Here is an 18,269-nt window from a genome sequence, read left to right on the forward strand (position 1 = left end):
CTTCTAGAATAGCAGCAATACTGCCTGGGCCCTCCTTCCTCACAGACTATTATTGCTAGGACTGGCCTTCCCCCTGAAGTAACAGAACTATTATAGCCGAGTATCCTTCCTCAATTCACCACTTAAAATATGGGATTTTTTTCTTTGCTGCTTGCTGGTTTATTTATGGTTTCAGTTTTTTGTAAATTTGGGGGGGGGCAGGCTTTTTATTTTTTGATGTTTTGTTATTTGAAATCACTAATCCACCATTCACAGACCACCAGATCTACCAGACATTTGTGCAGGCTGTGATAAGGCTTGGAAAATTTAGTTAAAATTCCACAGGAGTCCTCAACCAAAAAAATTTTGGGAAGCATGTAAGTATATCAATTTGTTGTTGAAGCATACCAACAGGCTTCAACAACAAATTTAAATAGAATATTTTTAATTGCTAATGAATGCTTGAACTTTCTTGCCATGAAAACCCTGTGGAATAGTCTCAGGTCTCCAAACCATCGATTTCTCTGTAATATGGATACAGATTCTGTCAGTTTGGTACCTAGGATTGCAAACCGCAGAAAAAGCCTACCTTAGCATTTCCTTTTTAAATAGTTTAGTTTGTGTCCCTGTTTGTTCAAATCTGGTGCCAGAGGACAGGCAGCAGTCCCATTAAAGATTGCAAACCAATGTCTCACCTACAGTATAGTTTAGGACATTTCAAATGACTCTGCAGTTACACACCACCAATATTTCAGCTCAAACCTGGCATAACCTAACAAATTACCTGAATTACAAAATACATTACTTAACTTATATCTTGCTGAAAAATGCCTACCACAATTGCTAACATTTTAAATATTCTATTTGTTTTTAGCAATCAAAGAGAAACATGCTGCTGAACAATGGTGTCACTGGGTCTTGAGTGAGTTTTCTCTCCCTGTCTCATCAGTAAGCTTACTGCTCAGATTTGAAAACTTTTTTTTTTTTTTAATTTCCTTCCCAAACATCCTGGGATTAACCATAGCATAACACATATATAAAACAAAACCTGTCAGAGTTCTAGCTGCATTCTTGGCTGACAGTCCTAATTCAGGGCCGGTTAGCTCTGCCGGCCCTATTTCTATACCTAAACTCCTTCTGTTAGAGCAGACTGGGCTACGACCCAGGAAAACCAGGGTTCAAACCCCACTGTCGCTCCTTGTGACCTTGGGCAAGTCCCTTTGCCTCAGGTACAAAAAATAAGATTGGGGAGGAAGTGACTTCATCGGGTTTGATGGCTGCCTGAGTCACGAGCTCCGCAGCTAATTTCTCACAGATATCAAAAACGGGAGCGAGAAAGAAATTTAATTTTGCTGAAACACAGGAACAACAATCAGGTAATGGCTGCAAAGCGAAAAACAGTAGATTTTAACTTTTTCCTAACGAATGATGGGAGACAGAGAGGTCGAGGCAGACGACCAGGCCGCGAGCGGAGAAACCGCAGAGGACAGCACAGAAATGGCGGACACTTTTAATATAAACTCGGAGGAGGCTCCTACACGATCAGAATTTCGAGACTGGTTCTGCAGCCTATGCCAGGACTTAAAAAATTATAAGACAAATACAAGATATGCTGGGTGAATTCCACAAAGAATTAGCTGCGCTGGGCCATAGGGTGGATGAAATTGACACCCGAGTGGATGCACAAGCAGAAACCAGTAAAAAGTTCCATGAAGCTTACTCTGAATCACAGGAAGAAAATATGAGTATGCATGCTAAATTGGCTGATCTGGAAAACAGGGCCAGAAGAGGAAACCTGCGCTTTACAGGATTTCATGAATCAAAAGAAAACACTGACTGCATTGACACCATCCGCCGGTTTTGCTCATTTCTGCTAGACTCGAACCCAGAATATAGTGTGGGGGGGGGGGGCGAGGCAGCAGTTAACAATAAAACTAGATAGGGCCCACAGAGCCTTAAGAGCGCCAGGCAATGGGCAACCAAGAGACATTATAGTATGCTTCCATGACCATAGCATAAAAGAACAAATAGCGGGAGCTGCAAGGAAGCAAATGAGATGGACATGGGAAAACCAAGAGATATTGATATATGCAGATTTGTCTCAAGCTACACTCCAAAATAGACAGGAACTGAAAGAGGTGACTGCATTTCTAAGAAAGGAGAACATAAAATATAGATGGATTCACCCTTTCGGTTTAACATATTCCTGGGATGGCGAGTCTGCTCGCATTCTAAATATAGCGGACGCCATAAGAACCTTGAAGGACAGAGGATTCTCAACGACAACTGCGCAAGAAGTGGGTACAAAAAAATATTTACCTAAGGATCAACACCCCCAATGGCAACGGGCACATACCAGAAACAGTCGGCTTAAAAGAAGTTCTGACCCTGAAAAGAATCATATGAACACGACCTGAGAAGTTACCCCTATGGATTTTACATTCAGGACGTCTTGAAAATACATCAACAGAGAGAAGTTCGCTACATACCAGCAATATATAGCCTGGGTACAGTTTATATAATGTAGACAAGTTAATGTTCTATATATAGAATGTTGTAACATATAAGAGTTTATGCTTTCGGCAATAAGATTTGATAACAGAGTATTCCTGTTTGGTTAAAATGCTGAAAACTAGCTGGAGCCATTAAATTTATGACACTAGCTTCCTCCTTAATGGGCCGATACAGTAAAAATGCAGGAGAGCGGGCTCTCCTGTGCGCGCAATTCAGTATTTAATTTATTAAAATTAGGCCCGGCGGTAAAAAGAGGTACTAGGGACACTACTTTGTCCCTAGCGCCTCTTTTTTGACGGAAGCGGCGGCTGTCAGTGGGTTTGACAAGATGACGCTCAATTTTGCTGGCGTCGGTTCTCGAGCCTGCTGACAGCCACGGGTTCGGAAATCGGATGCCGGCAAAATTGAGCGTCCGGTTTTCGACCCGCCAGCCACGGGCCCATTTTAAATGTTTTATTTTTTATTTTTTTAAACTTTCGGGACCTTCGACTTAATATCGTCATGATATTAAGTTGGAGGGCGCCCAGAAAAGCAGTTTTTACTGCTTTTCTGTGCACTTTCCCGGTGCTTGGAGAAATTAGCGCCTACCGTTGGGTAGGCGCTAATTTCTGAAAGCAAAATGTGCGGCTTGGCTGCACATTTTGCTTTCTGAATCGCGCGGGAATACCTAATAGTGCCATCAACATGCATTTGCATGTTGCAAGCACTATTAGATTCGGGGGGGTTGGACGCGCATTTTGGATGCGCTATTACCCCTTACTGAATAAGGGGTAAAGCTAGCGCGTCCAAACATGCGTCCAAATGCCGGCTAACAGTGTGCTTTGTCGGAGTGCACTGTACTGTATCGGCCTGTAAGATAGGGAGATGTGGATCTGCCTGGAGGTTATGGCAGACTAGGGATAGAGAATGGGAAGAGGGGGCCAAGGAAGTTAATAGAAGTGGGAAACTGCACATGCTATATAGTTATAATAAGATGCAGAAACCAGGATATGGTTATTGGCAATTCCTCAAGAAAGACATGAAGGGGAAGAGGGGGTCAATAGACGGGATGGTTTTCAGGAGGAAGGCCCTGGAAAAACCCTGGTTAATATATTCTCAGGTGGTCTTTAAATCTTGGACTATGCACAGGTTGCTTCAATGGAACGCTATGTGTAAGGGTGGGAAGGGTAAAGAGTGGGGGATGGAGAAATTAGGTGGGGAGCATAACCCTAAATACCCAGCTATGGCCACGTTTCAAATGATTTCCCTTATGTCAAGGACCTCAATTCTCCGTTCAAAAGACATATACTTTTTAAAGAGATGAGCAATCTCCAAGCAGATATCATTTTTCTCCAAGAAACCCATCTAAAAAGCAGATACGAGTCACTTCTGAAGAACAGTCATTACCCCCACCAGTTCTTCACATGCTGCTCTAAATCAGCTAAATATACCGGGGTCTGCATATTATTTTCACAACATTTAGTGTTTGAAACACGTACATGTATCAGGGACCAACTTGGCAGGTATCTCTTAATGCAAATTCTGGTAGATGGGATGGAATATACGCTTGTAATTGTTTATGCCCCAAACCAGGAACAAGGAAGGTTTCTAATGAAGCTACACCAGGTCCTACTGAGCACTATAGGGGCAAATTAATCATTGGTGGGGATTTTTATTTGGCTAGAATACCCAAAATTGATGCCTCACGGGGGTGTGTAGCCGCCACACCTATCCATAGACAAACTACAGAACCTAATGGATAATTGACAACTATTGGACGTGTGGAAGACACATTTCCCATCGTCCAGGTCGTTTACATTCTACTCCGCTTCACATCAAACTCACTTTATAATAGATTTCTTCCTGATTGACAAAGCCTTGTTCAATTATGTTTCTAGACCTGATATGTCTCCCGTAGCATGGTCAGACAATGCAGTAGTGATGCTAGATATCACCTTTTCCCAATAAGATAAAGGGATTCGATTTTGGAGACTTAATGACTCCCTGTTAACGGATGAACAGTTCAAAAATCCCTCATTATATATATTAAGGAATATATTGAGTTAAATGTTAACGGAGATGTTTTGCCACCGATTGTATGGGAATCCCTTAAGGCATATCTGCGGGGGTTATTAATCTCCAGAGCTTCTCATGTCAAAAAAAGGGATGCTCTGGAAGCACAAGAAATGAGACAGGAGATCATGAGACTCTCCTGTGAACACCAAACCCGGGGGTCTCAGGCCATTTTGAATAAATAGACTAAAGCCAGGGAAGATTTATTGAGACTGGAGTCAGCCAAGATTGTACACTTATTAGATTTAACAAAATAAGAATACTTCGAGGGGGGGTAATAAAGCATGTCATATCTTAGCATGTAAATTAAAGAAATTGACATATCAAAATACCATTGCTAAAATTAAAGATGAAGGGGACCACATCCTGACAACACAGAAATACAGTGAAGATTCTTAGCCTTTTACAGTACACTGCATGCCCCTGAGATTAGTATACATCCTGAAGCAATAGACAGGTATCTTGAGACAATCCAACTACCTTCATTATCAGAGGAGGCACAACAGGCTCTGGACGAGGAGATATCTACGGTAGAAATACTAAATGTGATCAAGATGTTAAAATTATGAAAATCTCCCGGCCCAGATGGCCTTACGGCAAAGTTTTATAAATGTTTTGCCCCCTTTATAGTCACATATTTGCAGAAAGTGTTCAATTACCTGAGAAATGGGGGAGGGCTAGCTCATAACTCTAATGTAGCAGGAATAACTGTGCTCCTAAAACCAGGTAGGGTCCCCTCACAGTCTGCAGATCGTATCGTCCAATAACCTTATTAAATTTAGATCTTAAACTATTGGCAAAAATATTAGCAGGGCGAATGAATAAATATATTACTACCTTCATTCACCAAGACCAAGTGGGATTTATGCCGGGAAGGTTAGCTGGCGACAACATCCGGAAGCTGATTGATCTGATTGGTGGGCTAATGGGAAGCAGGTGGATGCCATCTTTCTATCAGTTGATGCCGAAAAGGCTTTTGACATGGTCCACTGGCCTTTTCTTTTCGGTGTACTGAGGAAAATGGAATTTGGACCGTCCTTCTGTACTTTGATTACCACCTTGTATACAAAACCCAAAGCCTGCCTGAAAATCAATGGTGGCTATTCGGAGTATTTTATGGTAGGGAGAGGCACCAGACAGTGGTGCCCTTTATCACCATTGCTCTTTGCCATATTCCTAGAACCCCTAGCCACTATTATACGGAATGATATCATGTCCAGTTTCACCTTTTCACATAATACATTCAAACTATTCCTCTTCGCAGACATTATGTTTACTATAACACAACCACATCAATCTCTATTGATCATAGAATGGGATATCCAGGAGTTTAGTGGGGTATAGGGGTTCAATGTGAATTGGGAGAAATCAGAGCTCCTAAATCTCACTTGTAATCCTGAGACAGTACACAAGCTGAAAGAACACCACCCATTTCAATGGGCCTCCCACAAGGTCAAGTACCTGGGTATATATTTATCCAAACATCCTAAAGACCTGTTTAACTTGAACTATCTTCCTCTCCTAAAGAAAGCATTCTTAGATCTGGATAAGTGGTTGCTATTCGACCCATTTCGGGGTCGAATAGCGACTATTAAAATGAACTTCCTTCCCAGACTATTGTACCTATTCAAATCCCTACCCATAGCCATAACCAATGCTATTCTCAAACAATGGCAAAAAAGGGTGTCTAGTTTTATTTGGAAAAGGAGACCCCCAGGGTTAGTAGATTTGTCCTCAATCAAAGTAAGGCAGATGGGGGATTAGGTGTACCCAATCTTTCATGGTACTTCATGGCGGCACAGCTGAAGCCTCTAGTAGTATGGCACCAATCAGTAGATATTAAACATTGGGTGATTATCGAGCAATCCATGATGCCTGAGACGCCCCTTGCTGCTACACCTTGGCAGGCCAGAAAAACTTGGAGACCTTGCCCAAATATGTTACCAGCTATGAGACACACTAAATACATGGGAAAGATGGAAAATAAAATTAGTAGGACACAAACCCGTCTACTTCCTGACTCACTTGGTCCATAATATAACTTTTCCTCCATGCCAATCGCTACAATCATTCCTTAGCTGGAAAAAACAGGGTCTTTCCTGAATTGAACATTTATTTGGGGGGGGGGGGGGAGGAGACTGTTTCCTTTGATGCTCTAAGTCAGACATACAAGTTTGCGCCCTCGGATTACCTAGCATATTATCAAATCCGACATTTTTGGAAGGGCAACCATGTAGGGAATGCTTTGTGTCAGGGAAGGTCTCTGTTCAAAGGCTATTCCTCAGCCCCATTTCATTTCAAAGGCCTAATATCTAAGGTATATAAATTATTAAATGTGAGCCTTACTAATATGCTGGTGCATGTAAGGGCCTGGGCTAGAGACTTACCTAGAGAATACACTCAAAATGATTGGTCTATAATATTTGAACAAGCAAATAAGGTCTCAATATCATCACTATTGGTCAAAAATAGCTATAAGCAATTATATAGATGGTACTTAACCCCAGAACGTTTAATGAAAATACTACCCAATTCTGACGGTAAATGCTGGAGGGGGTGTGATTCAGTAGGCACGTATGCGCATATGCGGTGGGCGGGAGATTGTATAACACCTTTGTGGAAACAGATTGAAGATAAGGTTTCACACATACTGAAGGACAAAATACAATTAAAGATGGACTTGGCCTTATTGAATGTAGCTGACACGGCAATAATGGCTCAACCCCACCCCTTTGTCATCCAAGCCTGTATAGCAACGAGGCTGGAAATCGCAAAAATGTGGAAATCACCACACTGTCCATCAGTTCAACTCATCATGAGGAGGTTAGACAGTGTATGGACAATGAATAAGCTGACCTCGTAAAAACACCACTCCATGAAAAGGTTCCATTTTACCAGGGATGCTTACCTTTGGTGGCAAGGCACAGAGTTACCAGAGGATGATGCCAAGAACTAATTGTGAATAAGAGACTATCCACCATCCAAGTTGTTGTATAACATATGGACTAACGCATCCTCGCGACATATAAAATGATGTGTACAGATGGGCATGGGGGGGGGGGGGGAAGGGGAATAAAAAAACTTCTAACGAGTCTGAGACTATAAAGTTATGTACCTTTATTTTCTAGTTGTTCATCAATAAAAATGTTTATGCAAAATAAATAAATAAATAAATAAAAGATTGTATGACCTGTGGGGATAGGGAAATGCCTATAGTACCTGAATGTAATCCGCTTTCATGTACACTTTCAAGTGCCGAAAAGCGGAATATATAAATCTAAATAAATAAATCTATCTGCCTTGTACCCTGGCAGGTTTTGTCCTCAACTTGGGATTCACCCTTGCGTGACAGAATTAGCTCCTCTGTCCCAGCTGGGTTTCAGGCCTTCTGACTGTTCCTTTCAATTTTGCTCTCCTTGTCTGTCATGGGCTGCAGCCTCCCTGCAATTTCTAGGCTACTCCTCCTTTCTTCCTTCCTGAAGTCTATTTTTAAGGCCTTCCTCCAAGCAGAAGTGGAAACTGAACCTTCTCTCTTCCCAGATTCCCTTTGCCTAGTTCCAAGCTTTTCTTTTCTCTTCCCTTCCCAACTGTATTCAGCATACTTGGTCCTGGGTTAGCCTTGTTCTGCTGGCTGCTTCTGTCAATTCCCTTACTGGCTACAGCACTTCGAGCTGGGCTAGAAATAGCCTATCACAAATGGACATGTACTATATTTTATGCAGAGAATGCCACTTTATACTACCACCTTTTGTAATTCATTCTAATGGGCTATTCAATCGCCTTTCCAAATCACAGCTGAATTTTCTTTTTTATATTTAGGAAGTCTTATAAATGCTTATACTCATGTAATTTTCATTACAACTCCTTGCTTGGCTTCATCATCTTAAACAGCAGCAGCTGCACATTTAAAGATTCAACTCAGATTAATAGCCAAACAAGCTCTACATTTCAGTTTTCATCTTCATTATCATAGGTACCAGCAGCACAAAAAGCTGTTTATGCAAGTAGAAATAAGTAATTTAATGCTTTGATGCTCAGAATGTATGCTTTTTTTTGGGGGGGGGGGGGGAGCGCAATCATTGAATGGTTTCTACTTGCTACATATTTTGAAACAAGCTGAAACCATGTGTAAATAATGAGTCTCTAAAAGATTCAACATGGAGGTAATTATACAAAAGTAGAGAAAATCTGTGAACCTAAACAAATTAAAATTATCCCCGGAGTTAGTTTCTTTTTAATAAAATGCATTCAGTTCATTAACAGTGACATTGTTCATTTTTGTTGTAGCAAATTTCCAGTTCATAAGGACCTAAAATCTTCTTTCTTGGTTTATACTAATACACAGTGAGGATAACTTTCAAATAACAAGCACGCAAGTTCATATATATGAGTATTCGGCCACGCACAGATCTACTCAATATTTTATAAACCATGTGTATCATATATTCACAGGTTATAAAATATGTATAAATTTACTGTGGAATACGTGTGAATATATAAATGTTAGCCACATAAGTCAAACAGAGGCACTTATCTGGATAAGTCTTAGGTAGAGCTATTTATCAGACTAGATCATTTAGACCTAGATTCATCATTTTGCTATAATTTTCGCTGGAATAGTGCCCACAATAAAAAAAGAAAAGGAGCATGGTTAGGGTAATTTTCGAGATATCACAACACGCTCTTTTACCGCATTGCAAGAAAGAGAGAGAGAGTGAGAGCAGCTCTTTATAAGGCTCTCATAAAAGTGAACTATTTATATCACTGTAAGAGGGCAAAGTAGTAACTTTTGGGGGGCAGTTTTACATGCACAGTCAGAGGTACAAACAGCACATAGTTGACATCAGTGAAGATTTGATGTCATTTGGAGTGATGACAGGTACACAAAGATGAGATTTGTACATTGTACTCTCTACCTAGCTTGATAACAGCTAGGTAGAAATTGCATAAAACTAGGTTGAGAGTACATTTATTTATTTATTTATAGATTTTTCTATACCGGGGTACGTAAATAACATCACCTCGGTTTACATTCAAACAGTAATTCAGCATTGCGCTTTACAATATAACAAGTTAACTAAACGAAAAAATAATACAGTATATAACTTTATATTAATAGAATATCAGCAATATATGAGAGATTGTGGCAGTTAGGAAGAGTAGTTGAGGATTCAGATCATTGATAGTAGGCTTTTTTAAATAGCCAGGTTTTAAGGTTTTGTTTAAATTTTTTGTGACAGAGTTCCTGGCGTAATTCAGAGGGCATGGTGTTCCATATTGTTGATCCAGCAATGATGAAAGATCGTTCTTTTGTACTAGAGAGTTTAGTCAGATTGGGTGCTGGGATATTTAGTTTGGCTAAATTCTGGAATCTCGTTGGGCGGGAAGACGTTTTGAATTGTAGTTGATCTGTAAACCAGAGCATTTCTCTGTTTTGAATGGCTTTGTGTATCAGCGACATAGATTTATAAATTATCCTGTAAGCCACAGGTAGCCAGTGCAAAGACTGAAGAGCTGGAGTGATGTGATCATGGCGGCTTGTGTCGGTGATAATTAATATTGCTATGATATTAAGTCGGAGGGTGCACAGAAAAGCAGTTTTTACTGCTTTTCTGTGCACTTTCCTGGTGCCGGAAGAAATTAGCGCCGACCTTTGGGTTGGCGCTAATTTCTGAAAGTAAAATGTGCGGCTTGGCTGCACATTTTTCTTTCTGAATCGCACGCGCATACCTAATAGGGCCCTCAACATGCATTTACATTTGCATGTTGAGGGCGCTATTAGGTGCCGCGGGTTGGACGCGCGTTTTCCTCCTCTTACTGAATAAGGGGTAAGGGAAAACACGCGTCCAAGAGCAGGCTAACAGTGCGCTCGATTGGAGCGCACTGTACTGTATCGGCTTGTTAGCTGGATAAGTCAGAATTTATGTAGCTAAATAGCGCTGAACTGCTGTAAGTGTTTATTTTACTTTATATTTTAAAGATATATGTGTAGAGATCTTACATGTGAAACTTAAGTAGCACTTAAGTCACTCTTTATGCGTGCAAGTCCATAAATTTTCTAACTTATGAATGTGAGTGAAATCATCAGTTTTATCAATTAGTCTACCAGTTTGCCCAGTCCTTCTTCATACCATTGAGATTCTCCTAGTTCTTCAGCCTGAACTCCCCCCAGTTTACCTAGACCTCTCACTCAGTGCTTACAATAAAGAGGTTTAATATCACTTACCAATAGATGAGGTGTAAATATGAGAATTGCCAAATCTACATGTGTAAGTCTCTCATAAAATATCAACTTACACCATAAATGTGGCCAGCCCTGTAACATCTCTAACTTTACAACATGCGAACCCTTATTTATGCATGACTTTTTGAGGTTTATAAAATAGCATATATGCGAGTACATGCTATTTACGTGTATAATGTTTTGAAAATTCATCCTACAGTTTTCAAACTCAAATTTACAAATGTGGAGGGACTTTCCTATGATTTTATCATGTAGGATAAGTCTTTTTCAAATGATACTACTACCTAAATGGTTATATATGTTTTAGACATCACTTTTTTTTTTTTTTTTAACAAGCAATGAAACCTTGGCAACTGAAAAATTTGTTCATCAGTTTCTCTGGTGTTGTAGGAAACAGAGACTCACCCTTTCTACGTTAAAAGGCAGGTTGGGTCTCTCAAATTTGAGGTTGTATAACATGGCCTGTAATCTCTGACTTTTGGGTGATTGGTTGATGAGCTCACATTTCTATACTCCTCTCGAGCTGGCCTTGCTTGCGCCATGGGACCCCACTATATTTTACATGGCCGCTGTACTGTTTTATCAATCATTATTCAAAATAGTTGATTGTGTCAATTTGGATAACCTGGCGTTGGCTATGTCATAAACTTAGTCTCAATTACAGATTTTCCAATTTTTTGCCTGAAGGGAATAATAGAGATTTTGCCCCAGGAATCCATTCTAGAAATGTTCTGGATTGGAAGACTAATACTAGCCCAATTGTATAATGAAGAGGGCGTAATGTTTTCGTAACAAGTATTTCAGCAGAAATATGATCTTGATGGTAATCAGTTTTATGTATATCTGCAGCTATGGCATTATGCACATCCTTTAGACTTACAAATGTGAGAGATAAGAATTGGGAATCTCTTCTGGATGTTTTTGATTCTGAAGATCCATCATACTGTTTTCTTCTATAAGTTTTTCACTCAAAGGGACTCTTCACCTAAGTATGCCAAGATTTTAGAAGGATGGAAGCAAGAATTGGGCATAGACCTCTCCCCTTCACATTTTACAAAATATTTCTCCAAGATACACTCTCTCTCCACAAATGTTGATTTGATGGAAATTCATTTTAAATACCTTATGCGCTTCTATGTCTCCTGGAAACAAGCACATACTTGGAAATTATATCAGTTGGATAAATGTATTAAATGCCAAATAGAAGTAGGCACCCTGGGACACTAGCTTTGGCCTACTATTCAGGCATTCTGGGGTGATGTACAGAGGTACATCAAAGTAATAACTGGTGTTATGCTGCCACTGCAAGCAAAGATCTTTCTTTTTGATGAGTTGCAGAATATTGTCTTTCAAAATAATTATTTTAGACAGTGGGGGAGGAAAATATTGTTGGCAAAGAAGATTTTACAGAGCTAGCTATCCCCAGAAGCACCTTCACTAATGCATTTATGAATAGCCTTACATCATCACTGTGTAATGGAACAGTATGTTGAAAAGATGGATGCAATGATTAAACGTAAAAACTTCTTAAGGGTATGGGACTCTTACCTACAATCTTTGCCACACAGAACATGAAGTTTAATTATTAATACTGTAAAATAGATATGGATGCTTTTCAGATACCTTTTTTTCTTCAGTGTGTTCTCCTGGATAATCTACAATATGTCTATAAGGATGGATTGGGAGAGCTAGGGGGTTTAGGTTTTCTAAATCACTTCTCAGCCTTTTGGCTAAGATCAAGTGTAGGATATGTTCGTATATAGTTGTTGGCTTCAAAGGCATCTGCTTCTTATATGTGGAGATTTGAAGTATGCCACATCTCTGCGTGTCAATGTGCTGTAATGTATGCTTTAATTGAAAAAACAATAAAACAGATATGAACTAAAGTTTTCAAACTGAAAATTAAGATTTCAATTGGAATGGAAGTCTCAATTTAGTTCACAATGGATGTCTATCCATATCACAAAACCACCACACAAAGCACCACAACAGAAATAAAATAAAAAATTGCACCCTGTGCTCATCTACCCCAGCACCCCAGTTCCAACAATGGCCAATCTGGATTCTAAGAAATACCTGGCAGATCCATTTCTTGTTATCATTTCCAGGGATAAGCAGTGGTTTTCCCCAAGTCTACCTGGCTAATAATTGTTTATGGACTTTTCTATCAGGAACTTATCCAAATCCCATTTAAACTCAGCTATGCTATTTGCCTTGATGTTATGGTCTGTACTGCTCTAAAAGCCTCGATGGGCTGTATGGTCTTCACCTTACGACATCTACCGTTCCCCATGGGTTGAGCCAGTGGGTTCAGGCGGCCACTAGGACTTCCAATAGTAGCAGGAACGAGACTGGGCTAAATGCAGGACTGGAAACAGGAACAGGTAGGTAGTTGAAGATGGAAACAGGGAAGCAGGATCCGGATCCAAGAGACTTCGGCAAGGGCAGGAACTGAGAAACTGGCTTGGCAAGGGAACATGAAAATGGCCAGAGATCAATAGTGCTTTTGCAGGATGGATGCCAGTTGAGCTGTTGAACCAGCAAAGGTTTGGTAGACAAGACTTCCTTACATACTACAGTCTATTAGGGCTACACCTATTGCTGATCCAGCAGGGAGTTGGCATGGGCAGTTCTCCCTGTCTTTTCTTCTCCTGAACTTTAGCAAGGATAACTGTCATTTCAGAGTTCCTGTGGCTCTACTGTCAAATCCTCTGGCTCTGAACTCCCAAGGCTATGAGGTGAATCCTGTTGCCCCTGACACTTGATTACATCCTCTGCTAACGAACTACATAGCTTAATTGTGCATTGTGTGAAAAAAAAATACTTTCTCCAATTTTGTTTTAAACCTGCTACTTGCTAGTTTCAAGTCATGGCCCTTAGTCCTTGTATTATTTTAAGAGTAAATAACCATTCCCTATTAACCTGTGCCATCCCACTCATGGTTTTATAAACCTCTATTATATCCACTTTCTATTATAGTCTCCAAAGTGAAGAGCCCTAACCAGTTTAGCTATTTTTCATAAGCGAGCTATTCCCTCTCCTTTATCATTTTTGTTACCCTTCTTTGTATCTTTTCTAGCTCCACTATATTGTTTTTGAGATGGGGAGACCATAACTGAACACAATAATCAGAGTGTGGTTGCACTATAAATCTATACAGAGGCATTATGATATTCACAGTTATTTTCTCCATTCCTTTCCAAATAATTCCTAACATTCTATTTGCTATTCTAATTGTCATGGCACATTGAACTGAGGATGTTAGGATGTTGTCTACAGTGATTCTAATATATAACCCAGCATTGTGTACCTACAGTCAGCATTATTTTTCCTATGTGCATCATTTTTCACTTGTCCACATTAAATTTCACCTGCCACTCAGATGCCCAGCCCTCTACTCTGGCAAGCTCCTTCTGCAGTCCTTACCTTGCTCATTGATCCCTTTTCCAGATCACAAATGAATAAGTAAAATGCTGGTCCCAGTAGAGATTCCTGAGGCACTCCACTATTTACCTCTTTCCAATGAGAAAGCTGATCATTTAGTCCTACTTTTTGTTTCCTAATTTTCAACCATTTGCCTATCGACAGTAAGACCTTGCCTTCTATCCCATGATTTTTTTTTTAGTTTCCTGAGGAGTCTCTTGCGAGAAGCATAAGAAATGACACACTGGATCCACCAGGCCCAGCATCCCATCTCTAACAGTGGCCAATTCAGGTCACAAGTACCAGATAGGATCCCAAAGAATAGGTCCTATCCTTCATGCTCATAGCCAGGAATCAGCAGTAGCTTTCCTAAGTCTACATGGTTAATAGTGGTTTATGGACTTTTCCTCCAGGAATTGTCTAGACTTTTTAAACCCAGCTACACTGCTTTCACCACATGCTATGGCAACAAATTCCACAGTTTGCGTATGGACTGAAAAAAATACTCTCTCAGATTTGTTTTAAAAGTACTACCCAATAGCTTCAAGTGCTGCCTCATAGTTCTAGTACTACTGGAAAGGATAAATAACCATTCCCTCTTTACTTATTCTATCCCCGTCATTATTTATCCTGTTCGACTCTATGCTATTCTTAACATAGAGCACCAACCCTCCACTAATCTGATCTAGCCTATCATTTCGATATAATTTGCACTCTGGAATCAGTGCCCCAACGCTTATCCTCCTTCTACTAGGTTTCTGAAATGCTTATTATGTTTATATCTTTGTTTAATGCCATACATTCTCTCTCTCCAAGTTTATCTAGAAACATAGAACTGACGGCAGAAAAGGACCTAATAGCCCATCCAGTTTAACCAGTAAGCTCCCATAGTTATCAGTTTCCCATACTTATCAGTTACTCAGACCACCAAGATCAGGGCTTTTGTTGGTTTCTGTTTGAGTCCAATTTCCTTTCATCCCTTGCTGTTGAAACAGAGAGCAACACTGGAGTTGCATCAGAAGTATGGTATCAGGCTTTTTTGTCAAGGGTAGTAACCGCCGCATCAAGCAAGTTACCCCATGCTTATTTGTTTTCCCAGACTGTACAGTTCAATGCCCTTGTTGGTTGTTGTCCAAATCCAATTTCTCTTTTCTCCCTGCTGTTGAAGCAGCAAGCAATGATGGAGTTGCTTCAACAGTATGAAGGCTTATTTGTTAAGGGTAGTATCCACCATACCAGCAAGTTACCCTCATGCCTCTTACTATATTCCCCTCCCCCTTGCCTTTAGGGATCCACAGTGTTTATCCCATGTGTTTTAGACTTCTGGCGTTTGCATATAGACAATTCAAAGAATGATTTTTTTTTATTGTATTCACAGCCTGCTTAGTAGTTGAAATGGGTAGTTTGGAATCATTTATCTGTCTGTTCTTCATCAAACACCTTCTGAAAATCCAAATATACTGTCAGCTGTCTCACTTTTGTCCAATGCTTCTTCATCCCTTCAAGTAAGGAATTACCTCCTTTGCTAAATCCATGCTGGCTCTCTCTCTCATTAAACTATGTTAATCCATATATTAAGGAATTTTGTTCTTAACAATAGCTTCTGCCATATTACCAGTCATCAATGTCAGACTCACCTCTAGAGCCTTTTCAAAAAATTTGTGTTACACTGGCTACCATCAGTTCTCAGGTACAGAAGCAGACTGGTGTGATAAGTTACAGATTACTAGTAGCAGGTCTTCAATTTCATAATTGAGTTCTTATAGAACCTTCAGGTGAATACCATCAGGTCAATGATTTGCTATTTAGTTTGTCAATTTGTTCGAGCATCTCTTCAAGGTTCATTTGGATTTGTTTCAGTTCCTCCTAATCATTGCCTACAAAGAATAGTTGCAGTGTTGGTATGTCCCCAACATCTGCTACATTAAAAACAGATGCAAAGTATTATCATTACCCCTCTTACTCCCTTGTTCATCTAATGGCCTGACCCCTTTTCAGATTTCCTATTTTTAATATACTCAAAAAAACATTATTAGTTTTTGCCTCCTTGAGAAGTCTCTCCTCATATTTTCTCTTGGTCTGCTTTTTCTATCTAACTTGCTAATGCTTATGCTCTCATATTTTCCTCATTAGATCTTTTTTTAAATGATACCTTTTTGGCTTTAATAGTATTATTTACCATTGTGAGAGACACTTCTTTTTCTTTTTAAATATATGAAATGCATTTTATCTGGGCTTCCAAGATGGCACTTTTAGAGATCCCAATCCTTATGCAGATTTTTAGCCTTTATAACAGCAACCTTTAGTTTCCTTCTATCTAGTTTCCTTATTTTATCATGATTATTCTTTTTAAAGTCATGTTTTACTGCAGTAGTTTTATTATTCCCCCTCCAGTGATTATCTGAAATTTGACTGCATTATGATCTCTATTATCAAGTGGCTCCACTACCATCCTTTTTGCACTAGATCATGCATTCCACCAAGAACTAGATCTAAAACAGCATGCCCCTCTTGTTAATTCTAGGACCAATTCTGTAGGAAGCAATCATTTATTGCATGTAGAAACTTAACTTCCCTGACACGACCTGATGAAATATCTACCCAGCCAATGCTGGGGTAATTAAAATTTCCTATTATTGTATTTCCACATTTGGCAGCCTGCTAATCTGTTAGCATTTCACAATCTGTTTTCCTCATTCAGGTTGGGTGGACAGTAGTAAACTCCCACAGCTATACTCCTCCCCCATCATACATGGAATTTCTATCCATAGAAATTCCAAAGAACAGTTTGTTTCCTGAGGTATTTGTAACCCCTATTGACTCTATGGACTTAACATATAATGCCACACCACAACCATTTTGATCTGATCTGTCATTTTGATATATGTTGACCCCCTGAATAAGTTTCCTCTTGGTTGCCTTTTTTCACCAAGTCTTTGAGATACCTGTTATGTGACTATCTTCATCTAGTGTCATACACTCTAACTCTTCCATTTTATTTTTTTTTAAGACTCTGGGCATTTGCATACAGATACCTAAATGCATCCTTTTAATTTTTTTCATAACTCGATTATCAGTTGACAAGTAGTTTGGAATCATCTTCTTCCACATCTGCACTGTCAAGCCGGTCTGATTTTCCCTTTCTGATATTTGTGAATCCCTTGCTCCGAACCACGTGCTCCTCAGCAACTGTTGGCTTTCCTCTGTAATAGAGGTGGCCAATTCTGGTCCTCAACAGCCACAAAGAGGCAAGGTTTTCAGGATATCCACAATGAATATATATGAATTAAGATTTGCATACAATGAAGGAGATGCATCAAATCTGTCTCAAGTATATTCAAGTGGAGGGCCTGAAAGCCTGGCCTATTTGTGGCTCTCGAGGACTGCAGCTGGCCACCCCTGCTCTATAATCTAGTTTAAAAGCTGCTGCATCTCCTTTTTAATTGTTAGAGCCATTAACTGGGTTCATATTTTTGGTTAAAGTGGAGTCCATTCCACCAGAATAGGTTCCCAGCTACTCAAAGTTCCCCAATTTCTAATGAATCTGTAGCTCTACTCCCTTGCACTACAGTCTCATCCAGGGTTAGAACAGTAAGGGGAACCAAATGTTTGCATGGATAGAAAAGTTACACACTGCTTGCAAACATTCTAACCATCGGAAATCAGATTAAAAATACAATGTGTAATTTGAGAATAACTAGACCTGTCAGGTTAACACTGTATTCAAGTAGTTAAGAGCAAAGAGCTGTGAAACATGCAACCCAACTGTAAATTGCCTACCTTTCACTTGCTGTGTATCCTTAAGTAAATCATTTAGTGCTGTATAACATTTATTTTTTTTTATTTAAAAGACATTCAGCAGACCTGCAATCTCTTCAACTAATTATTTCACTCCCATGTTTCTCCAGCTTGAAGGGTCCAGTTTAAATATACTAACATTACACTTTTTCCATGGATATAATATGGAGGCAAGCTGCAAGGATATCAGAGCTGCAGCACATGCTCGAAGATGTTTCTAAGATTTTTCTACGAAGCTCTGAATAAAAGTTCAGTTGGT

At 39.7% G+C, this 18,269-nt stretch overlaps 1 protein-coding gene and 1 pseudogene across 5 annotated transcripts in view; one reads left to right on the forward strand and one right to left on the reverse strand.

Annotated features, from left to right (window-relative positions):
• BIRC6 (baculoviral IAP repeat containing 6) overlaps positions 1-18,269 on the reverse strand; it is a 1,045,545-nt gene that overhangs the window by 131,501 nt on the left and 895,775 nt on the right. The gene's annotated exons all lie outside the window — the stretch shown is intronic.
• On the forward strand, positions 12,500-12,653 carry LOC115088918 (annotated as a pseudogene).

This window comes from Rhinatrema bivittatum, chromosome 3 (genome assembly GCF_901001135.1).
Source record: "Rhinatrema bivittatum chromosome 3, aRhiBiv1.1, whole genome shotgun sequence".
Taxonomy (NCBI): domain Eukaryota; kingdom Metazoa; phylum Chordata; class Amphibia; order Gymnophiona; family Rhinatrematidae; genus Rhinatrema; species Rhinatrema bivittatum.